This window comes from Symphalangus syndactylus, chromosome 16 (assembly GCF_028878055.3).
Source record: "Symphalangus syndactylus isolate Jambi chromosome 16, NHGRI_mSymSyn1-v2.1_pri, whole genome shotgun sequence".
NCBI lineage: Eukaryota > Metazoa > Chordata > Mammalia > Primates > Hylobatidae > Symphalangus > Symphalangus syndactylus.
Window position 1 is genome coordinate 87,816,265 of NC_072438.2, and position 11,169 is coordinate 87,827,433.

The window sequence follows — 11,169 nt, forward strand, 5'->3', positions numbered from 1 at the left end:
AGTGCTCTCGTCTCCCCACACCCAACCCCCTGCTCACTTCCTATCCATCCCCCTACCCAGAAATTCTGGCTGCCTTGCTCAGATCCTTTAGAAATGTATGCTCCCCAAGCAAGAGTCTCCTATCATTTCCAAGAAAATTAAGTCGCCTGTGTGCTATGGTCTGAATGTTTATGTCCCCACAGAATTCATATGTTGAAACCTAATCCCCAAGGTGATGGCATTAGGAGGTGAGGTCTTTGGGAGATGATGACGTCATGAGGGCTCCACCCTCAGAAATGAGATTGGGGCCCTTATAAAAAAAGGTCTTGGCCAGGCGCGGTGGTTCACACCTTTAATCCCAGCATTTTGGGAGGCCAAGGCAGGTGGATCACCTGAGATCAGGAGTTCCAGACAAGCCTGACCAACATGGTGAAACCCTATCTCTATTAAAAATACAAAATTAGCCAGGCATGGTGGCACATGCCTGTAATCCCAGCTACTTGGGAGGCTGAGGCAGGAGAATCACTTGAACCCGGGAGGCAGAGGTTGTAATGAGCTGAGATCGCGCCACTGCACTCCAGCCTGGGCAACAAAAGCGAAACACCATCTCAGAAAAAAAAAAAAAAAAAAAAAAGCCTGAGGGAAGCTGTTCACCCCTCCTGCCATGTGGACACCACAAGAAGGCACCACCTTTGAGGAAGAGACCCAGCCCTCACCAAACACCCAAACTATGGGCACTTTGATCTTGAACTTCCTCGCCTCCAGAACTATGGGAAATAAATTTCTGTTGTGTCAAAGCACTCAGTCTATGTATCTTGTTAGAGTAGCGCAAAGGGACTGAGACAGTGTGCTAGTGGGAGAAAGGCACACAACACCCACATCCTCTTCCCATCCAAGTCACCCCAGCAGGGTGCCCATTTGAACAGAATTTTTTCAAAGACAAAGCCCTCAGTCATTTTGTTCAAATAAAAGGGGAGGTCCTTTCATGAATTTTAGGTCCTATTTTCAAGGGCTACTCAAAGTAAGCTGGGCACAGCGGAAAAGGTGATATTTATGAACAGGAATTTGTATTGCAGTCTCCACTAAAATCATCCATTAAAGGCACCTTCCTATTTGCTCTCAGAGGCCCAGGACTTTATTACTTCCTCCTTTCTCCACAGCAATCATTCTCAGGCATTGGGATTCCACAGCAATCTAAAAAAAGTGGGATTTCAACTCAGTATGATAAGTTTATTTTGCCAAGTAAGAGCACTTAAAAACAAAAATAACAATGACAACAACACTACGAATTCCTATACCATTATTTCATTTATTTATTTATTTATTTATTTTTGAGATGGAGTTTCACTCTGTTGCCCAGGCTGGAGAGCAGTGGTGTGATCTTGGCTCGCTGCAATGCCCCCTCTCCCAGGTTCAAGCGATTCTCCTGCCTCAGCCTCCCGAGTAGCTGCGATTACAGGCATGCGCCACCAAGCCCAGCTAATTTTTGTATTTTTGGTAGAGATGGGGTTTCACCACGTTGGTCAGGCTGGTCTCAAACTCCCGACCTCAGGTCATCCACCCGCCTCGGCCTCCCAAATTGTTGGGATTACGGCCGTGAGCCACCACGCCTAGCCAATTTTATGTTCTTATTTTCCTCACATCAAAGACTGGTGAATCCTTGGTCCTAAGCTGGCACTGGACCATGGACCAAAATTTAGGAACCATTGCTCTGGATATCAGGACGGTCAGCCAAAGCTGGGATTAGCCACCGACATTTTGCAGGTAATGGTGAACACAAAATTCACATTGGGTGCATTTCCTCATTCCGTCATTCCAAAGCAGTTAGGAAGAGTTCAGACAGTAGAAACGGATACTCCTGCATCCAAGGTTAAGCTCCTCCACCTGACAAGCGTGTGACTCAAGTAGCTTAACCTCTCTAAGCTGCCATTGCCGTGTCTGCAAAATGGAGACACAGCAAAAATTCATCAAGATGTTAGGATTAAATGAGGATTAGCAAAGGGTCTTTGCTTCAACAAATTTGTAACTATTGACATAACTGTTACTAGACCTGAGTGTCTATGAATATGCCAGACATTCTCTAAGACCCCTGACTACAGGGTCTAGAATCTCCTCTTTGCCTTCAAGGAGATCACACTCTGAAGGAGACCCACAAAAGGGTGGCCAGATACAGGGAAGCCAGAGTTAGGATACAGGCAGATACTGGAGGCCAAGGAGATTATAGAGCAGCAGTCCCCAACCTTTTCGGCACCAGGGACCGGTTTCATGGAAGACAATTTTTCCACAGATGGAGTAGGGGAGGTTGGTTTTAGGATAAAACGGTTCCACCTTGGATCATCAGGCATTAGTTAGATTCTCATAAGAAGCATGCAAACTGCGTCTCTTGCATCTGCAGTTCACAATAGGGTTTTCACTCCTATGAGAATCTAGTGCCACCACTATGTGAAGGAGGCGGAGCTCAGGCGGTCATGCTCACTTGCCTGCCACTCACCTCCTGCTGTGTAGCTGGGTTCCTAACAGGCCACAGACCAGTACAGGTCCACAGCCCTGGGCACTGGGGGTCCCTGTTATAGAGGATTGAGAGTTAGGAAAAAAAAATAGAAAAGGAGAGGCCTCTCAGAGGAGGTGGAATCTAAGGAAAATCTTACAGGACATGAGACTAAAACAAAACAAAATTATCAATTAGGCTTTCAGATGAGAATCAGACGAAGTCATACTGCCATACCTAAAATGTGTGGATGAAAGTCTGGCAGACTAAACTTCCTTCTGTAATCCTAGGTCACCGTGTTAACTGCTTGAAGAAATGGCTTTCCTCAAAGCAGTAATTTTCCTTTGCCTCCCTGGCTCCCTTCTATATGAGTTGCCCTAAGGAAATTCTTCTCTGTCAATTCTGACCTGAAGAAGATGAGGCTGGGAGAGGTGACTCATGCCTATAATCCCAGCACATTGGGAGGCTGAGGTAGATGGATCACTTGAGGTCAGGAGTTTGAGACCAGCCTGGCCAACATGGTGAAACCCCGTCTTTACTAAAAATCCAAAAGTTAACTGTGGTGGCGCATGTCTGTAGTCCCAGCTACTTGGGAGGCTGAGGCAGGAGAATCACTTGAACTTGGGAGGCAGAGGTTGCAGTGAGCCGAGATCGCGTCACTGCACTCCAGCCTGGGTGACAGGGTGAGACTCTGTCTCAAAAAAAAAAAGAAGAAGAAGATGAGCTTTCAGTGAAAAAGGAGAGAGAAGTTGCAACTGATAGCTTTCAAGAAATCCTGGGCGTAGAGTATTTGAACGACTGAATCCCAGGTGCTCCTCGCTCCTGCCACTCACAGTGTGGTCCTCTGAGCTGCAATGTTGGCATCACCTGGGAATTTGCTAGAAATGCAGAATTTGGGGCCCTGGCCAACAACGGCTGAATTCAAGTCTGAATTTTTAACAAGATCCCCAGAGGATTGGGAAATCCATTAGGGTTTGGGAAGCGCTGCCCCAGCCCAATTCTTGTGAAAAAAGTCAACAACTGGACTGGATATGATGGGTGTCAGAGCCTTGGTACTGATCTGAAATTACTTTACCTTCATTTGATTGCATTCATCGCTCCTCTAGATGTCTTAAAGGATAATGATGGTGGAACAGAGAGAAGGGCTCTCTGCCCTAGAGGTGTCTGACTTAAAATTACTTTATATTATGTTACAAAAGAACAATGGAGTTTAATAACATTTACTTGGATCTATGCCCACGATCTTAGTTATATTTCCAAACAACCTATAATTTCTGGGGCTTTGTGTTTGTGTGTTTGTTTGCTTGTTTTATTTATTATTTTACAGAGGAGCTCAGAGACATAAGGGGACCGGCTGGGCTCACACACAGTAGTCCAGGGCTCCCTCCTCACGCCGAGCAGCCCGCCATTCACCACAGCTGAGAGGATGGTACCACCTGCACCACTCGGATGGCCCGTGGCCCAGCACCAATCAACCGCATAACCTGTGGCTCCTATCTCCAGACCCTTCTTTTTCATTCCTGTTACCAGCAGCCTCGTTCAGTCCACAGTTCCTAAACTGCCAGACAGGCCTACTCCTTGCTGCTTCCAATTCTTTGCCCCTTAAATCCACTTCACACACAGCGTCCCGAAGCCCAGCTTGGGATCTCCTCATGAACTAGCTCAGAGACGTTAGAAGCCATCAACAGGGTCCCATCCCTCAGGTATGGACTATGGGACTCATCTTTGTATTCCTCACAAGCCTACTGGATGCCTTACGGAGGCGATAGGCTAAATACCAGGGGGTCCTAATGAACAGATGAGAAAAGCTACTACAGTCTCTGGGCAAGAGACAGAGGCAGCCAAAAAGGAAGGACTGCATATGTGGACTGGAAGCATCCTGGTGGAACAGAGGGCTCGAGCAGACTCACTGGCCAAAGATACGAGGAACCAGACCAGGGCTCCTGCTTCTTCCTGTAGCTGGGGAGCTCCAAGGATGAAAAACTGAATGCTGAAATGGCACCAGGAGGGAAGACAGGCATCCTGGCTCAGCACGGAGAGGAATCATTTGTGGAATCATGTAGGCATTGTGCAAGGGGTTCCACATTTGGCACCTCTGATTTCCCAGGGACAAGACATTCTGAGGTCAGGATTAGGACTCACTTACCACAGGTTGAGGCTAGGTTAAGGATAATCGCCAAGGTATTGCAGCCAGCCAGTCATTGGTAGAGTCAGTTTCCACCTGGGTATGTCTGATCTACACGTTCTCTTTCCACTCTGCTGTTGCCCCAGACACCTGCAAGGACGGACCACAAAGTGAACCACCGTGTTCTCTATCTCTCATTTGTTTCGCTAGACTACTTACACATGTGTACGATATTCTATTGAATGTGGCATTGTGTGCAAACATTTAAGAAGTGGACATCAGAGGAAGACCACACCCCAAACCTCTAATTCCTTCCCACTACCTTCAGGGGTAACATGGTATAGCGGGTGGAATGGTAATCCACCATGGGTCACCCCAACAGTGATCCATAAATATATGTCCCTAAAATACAGTGACCTCAAAACATATATTCAAATCCTAAGCATCAAAACTTGTGAATGTGATCTTATTTGGAAAATGGTGTTTGCAGACATAACTAATGATCTCAAAATGAGACCATCCTGGATTTAGAGTGGGCCCTAAATCCAATCACAGTGTCCTTATCAAAGAAAGGCAGAGACAGATTTAACACACAGAGAAGAAACCATATAAAGACAGAAGCAGAAACGGGATTTACGTTGCCACAAGCCAGGGAATGCCTGCAGCCACCAGATGCTGGAAGAAGCAAAGAAAGATTCTCTCCTGGAGCCTTCGGAGGGAGCAGAGCCCTGCTGATTCCTTGACTCCAGACTTCAGACCTCCAGATGACAAGAACCTGAAATCTTGTTGTTTTAAGCCACCCAGGGTTTGGTAACTTGTTGTTAGCCCTAGGAAACGTATTCACATTGAAATGAAGAATCTTGGCAGGTGCGGTGGCTCAGGCCTGTAATCCCAGCATTTTAGGAGGCAGAGGTGGGTGGTTCATTTGAGCTCAGGAGTTTGAGACCAGCCTGGGCAACAGGGCGAAACCCTGTCTCTACCAAAAATACAAAAATTAGCCGGGTGTGGTGGCATGTGCCTGTGGTCCCAGCTACTTGGGAGGGTGAGGTGGGAGGGCCACTTAAGCCCAGTAGGCAGAGGTTTCAGTGAGCCAAGATCACACTACTGCACTCCAGCCCAGGCAACAGAGGGAGACTCTGCTTCAAAAAAACTAAAAAAAAAAAAAAATCTTTTGTGTTATAACTATCATCTAGAAAACTGTATTGGCACCACGGGCCTATAAAACCTATTCTCAATCCATTTGGCTTTGGATTAGGAAACCCAGATTTGAAAATCTATGTTCAGATTATTGAGGCATTTTAAGAACATATAGTCAGAAACTAAAATATAAAGTAGGGCGGTTCATTCGCTACCTTTTTTTTTTCCTCAAAATGAGAAAATACCTTTTCATGCAAAATATTTTGCAGTGAATAGATAGCATTGTTTAGGAATGAGGATTATTTGTGCTTTTCCTATCGTAGCCTAATTAGCTTTTCTTTAATGTGCATTAAGCATACAAGAGATGAAATGAGAAAGAACAAACATGAAGAGCTTAGGTTTTACCCACGTATCTGTTTTGTAGCCTGCAGTCTGGCAGAAAAGCCTACAAATCTCCCACTACATTTTTTGGTGTAAAAATTTTTTATTTTCAGTCTTCTTTTCCTCTCTCTCTCTCTCATGCTAATAAGAAATTTTTAAAGCAATCATGAGCTAAAACCAAAGATAAGTAGTGAGGCAGGCTTCTAAATGCTCTCCATTATCCTCTCTCTGGCCTCATTTCGAATCGTTCTCTGAAAATTCGGCAGGAATCTCTCATCCTGCAAACAGAGGTGAAGTGAGCTAGGCTTCTTCCCTGGAGCATTGCTGCTGTTTACCTGGTAGTTGAGGTAAAAAGCCCAGGACTCTACAACTGGTAGTAAGAAGGGAAATGTGTGTCTCCAGAGTAGCCCTGGGCGTGGAGCTGGCAGCCTCTGACGTTAGAGAGCCTGGGTGTGAATCCTGGCTGTATCACTTGATGATGTGAGCTCAGGCAAGCTGCTGGGTTTTTTTTTTTCTTAATTGACAAGTAAAAATTGTATATATTTGGCCGGGTGCGATGGCTCACTCCTGTAATCCCAGCACTTTGGGAGGCTAAGGCTGGTGGATCACGAGGTCAGGAGATCGAGACCATCCTGGCTAACACAGTGAAACCCAGTCTCTACTAAAAATACAAAAAAATCAGCCGGGTGTGGTGGTGGGCGCCTGTAGTCCCAGCTACTCTGGAGGCTGAGGCAGGAGAATGGCGTGAACCCGGGAGGCGGAGCTTGCAGTGAGCCGAGATCGCACCACTGCACTCCAGCCTGTGCGACAGAGCCAAGACTTCATCTCAAAAAAAAAAAAATTGTATATATTTATGATGTACATTGATAAGTGCATACATTGTGGAATGCTAAATCACACTGTTTAACATATATATTACCAGGCCAGGCACAGTGGCTTGCACCTGTAATCTCAGCACTTTGGGAGGCCAAGGCGGACAGATCACTTGAGGCCAGGAGTTCAAGACCAGCCTGGACAACATAGTAAAACCTGGTTTCTACTGAAAATACAAAAATTAGCCAGGCATGGTGGTGCAAGCCTTTGGTCCCAGCTACTTGGGAGGCTGAGGCAGGAGAAGGGCTTGAATCCAGGAGGTCAAGTTTGCAGTGAGCCAAGTTCATGCCACTGCACTCCAACCTGGGCAACAGAGTGAGACTCTATCTCAAATAAAAATATATATATGCATTACCTCACATACTTACCTTTTTTGTGGTAAAAACATTTAAAATCTCTCTCTCTCTTTTTTTTTTTTTTTTTTGAGATGGAGTCTCACTCCGTTGCCCAGGCTGGAGTGCAGTGGCACGACTTCGGCTCACTGCAACTTCCGCCTCCTGAGTTCAAGCGATTCTCCTGCCTCAGCCTCCCGAGTAGCTGGGACTACAGGCACACACCACCATGCCCAGCTGATTTTTTTGTATTTTTAGTAGAGATGGGGGTTTCACCGTGCTAGCCAGGATGGTCTCGATCTCCTGACCTTGTGATCCGCCCACCTTGGCCTCCCAAAGTGCTGGGATTACAGGCGTGAGCCACTGTGCCTGGCCCTAAAATCTACTCTCTTACATACTATATATGTTATTAACTGTAGTTACCATGATGTACAATGGATTTGTTGAACTTACTCTTCCCATCCAAGTGAAGCTTTATGTCCTCTGACCAACATCTCCCTAGTCTTCCCCAAAATAGTAACCACCATTCTACTCTCTAGTTCTATGACTTTGACTTGTTTACATTTCACATATAAGTGAGATATGTGGTATTTGTCTTTCTATGCCGGACTTATTTTACTTAATATAATATTCTCTGGGTTCATCTATGTTGTAGCAAATGACAAGATTTTCTTCTTTTTTAAGGCTGAATAGTATTCCATGGTGTTTGTATACCATACCTCCTTTATTCATTCATCCATTGATGGACACTTTGGTTGATTTCATGTCTCAGCTATTGTAAACAGTGCTGCAATGAACATGGGAGTGCAGACATCTCTTTGATATACTGATTATATTTCCTCTGGATAGATACCCAGTAGTGGGGGTGCTGGATCATATGGTAGTTCTATTTTTAATTTTTTGAGGAGCCTCCATACTGTTTTCCATCCAGGCAAGTTACTCAAGCCTCTCTGAATCTTGGCTTTCTCCTCTGAAAAGTGAGGAAAATAGCCGGGCGCGGTGGCTCATGCCTGTAATCCTAGCACTTTGGGAGGCCGAGGCGGGCAGATCACTTGAGGTCAGGAGTTCGAAACCAGCCTAGCCAGCATGGTGAAACACCGTCTCTACTAAAAATAAAAAATAAAAATAAAAATAAAAATTAGCCAGGCGTGCTGGTAGGCACTTGTAATCCCAGCTACTTGGGAGCCTGAGGCAGGAGAATTTGAACCCGGGAGGTGGAGGTTGCAGGGAGCTGAGATCACGCCACTATACTCCAGCCTGGGCAACAGAGCAAGACTCCATCTCAAAAAAAAGAAAAGAAAAGAAAAGAAAAGAAAAAGAAAGAAAGAAAAATGAGGAAAATAACAGTGTCTACCACATAAGGTTTTGAGACTAATGAAATCCACATTGCTAAACCCTGTGGTCAATTCTCAGTACTCATCATACTGAGTTTATTAGAGCACTTCCTCCATTTGCTGTCAAAATAAGCACTCTCTTCTGGTTTCCTTCCCTCCTTCAACTCCCCTCAGCATCTGTCCCTTTCCTATGTGTGAAGCTTGGAGTACTGAGAAGTTGGTTCTTGGACCTCACATCTTCTCCCTCCTTTGTTGGTCATCCAGGCCTCTGACCTCAGGGATCACATTTCTGCTGATGTCTCCTAAATCTTAATCTCGAGCCTTCCCTCTGAGCTCCAGACTAGTTTAGGTACTCAGCTCTGTCTATGACATCTCTACTTGATGTCTACGGAGCAGCACAAAGGCAGTACATCCACTCCAAACGCTTGATTTCCATTTCCAGACCAGCTCCTCCCTCAGGCACTCATGTTAGGAAATGGTACCCTTAGTTTGAGCTCCAGCCAAAAACTTAGATGACATCCCTGACTCTTCTCTTGCACTCACACCACATTCAAGTCCATCAGCTATTTTGCCACCACCATAACTTCAGAGAAGATCCCAGACCCACCATTTCTCACCTCCTCCAGTTTTAGCTCAAGCTTCATGCCATCACCATCTCTTCCTCAACTATTGGAGTAGCCTGTGAACCAGTCTCCCTGCCTCCTCCCATTCCTTCCCTAGCCTCTTCTCCACCAAGCAGGCAGAGTGATTCCTTCAAAGACAATCTCAAAATATGTCCCTGCTCAACAATCTCTAGTGGCTTCTCCATTTCACTGGGATCCCTAGCTACCCCATGGCCTTCATCCCCTACCATGCATTGTGAAGCCCTTCCCAGGCTTAGGGCCTGTTGTTGACTGTGTGCAAAGCAGACAGATACCTACTCAACAGAGCGACCTCCCTTGGGACGCTCTGACCCCCTCTTTCCCATGCTCAGATTTATTTTCCCTCTTAGCACTCATCTCCTTGGCATTATGTATGTATTTGTTTGTTGTCTATCTCCCTACTAGAGTGCAAACTCCACAAGAACAAGGACTTTGTTTTATTCATTGCTGTGCCCTTAGTACCTGCAATGTTGCTTGACACATTAGTAACTGCTGAACAATTGGATGAATGAATGAGGTAACCCACGTCAAGCACCCAGCATAGTATGGCACATAGCATATAAGTGATAAGTACTACCTGTTGCTGTGCTTGTTCTTATTTTTATTACTAATTATTATTTGTCCAGGAACTTTACACATCCTGTCTTTCCTCCTGGCCCGTCACCTGTTTTAGCTCTTTCACTGCCATGCCCAATCTTCTCCACTGGGACTCTAAGAACAATAAGAAAAAAGAAATAGAGATTACTATGACAAGAAAGAATGTCACTGGCTAGGCCTCCTACATTGTTACTGAGTCTGCTTCTGCCAGTACACATAAAAGGTGGGGTGAATGTTGGACTCAATGGATGCCAGGATCTCCATCAAATGACCTGAATGTACTTTTGGGGCAGCCACAATTCAAATAATGTGTTCTTTGATCTTTTAATAGATGAGCCCAAACTTAAATATTTCTGCCTCCAATTACACCTCCCAGACTGACTCTAAAAAGTAGCAAAAATTGTACTTTTTGTTCAGAAAACACAATCAACCTTCTCTGTAATGACTATTATGCTGTTTTGGAGATTGAACACATTTAAATATATGATATTTTGTGGGAAAAAGGTAAGCCCTGGGGAAATCAAGCCAAATAAACTCGTGCTGTTATTCGAATTGGAAACTGGGATACCAATAACTTGTTCTTGATCTACACAATTGTTGAGATTTGTGCTAAATATTCTTCATGGATTCACCAAAGAGAGGTGGGCACACACTGAAAACATCATTGCAAACATGTTTGAAAGGCACTGTATTAGTCTGTTCTCATGCTGCTGATAAAGATACACCTGAGACTTGGCAGTTTACAGAAGAAAGAGGTTCAATGGACTTACAGTTCCACATGGCTGGGGAGGCCTCACAATCACGGCGGAAAGCAAGGAGGAGCACGTCATCTCTTATATGAATAGGAGCAAGCAAAGAGACAGAACTTGTGCAGGGGAACTCCTCTTTATACAACCATCAGATCTCGTGAGACTTATTCACTATCACAAGAACAGCACGGGAAAGACTTGCCCCCATGATTCAACTACCTCCCACCGGGTACCTCCCACAACATATGGCAATTCAAGATGAGATTTGAGTGGGGACACAGCCAGACCATATCAGGCACTTATTAGAGTCCTTGGAAAACACTAGAGCAAGGACACGATGCTTTTCTTTGCTTCTGAGATGAGGCCTCCAGCAATCAGCTCCCCTGGCCTGGTTGACAGCCAAGCTACCCCAAGATAAGAGCTGCTGGTTGGCAACATGTATGGATACCTGTTACATGCAGACAGCTCTGGTGACTGGAGCCAATGGGGTTAGTTTCAGGTTTAAGCCAAACGCCCACCTGTGGCCCCAGTGC

General features: G+C 45.3%; 1 long non-coding RNA gene across 1 annotated transcript; it reads right to left on the bottom strand.

Moving 5' to 3' along the window:
* Positions 1–1,293: 1,293 nt before the first annotated feature.
* Positions 1,294–10,714, bottom strand: LOC134732767 (uncharacterized). The gene is made up of 3 exons (XR_010116255.1): positions 9,868–10,714; positions 4,614–4,742; positions 1,294–1,917 (listed from the first exon to the last, which is right to left on the bottom strand). It is a non-coding gene; the product is annotated as an uncharacterized lncRNA (long non-coding RNA).
* Between the last annotated feature and the right edge of the window lie 455 nt (positions 10,715–11,169).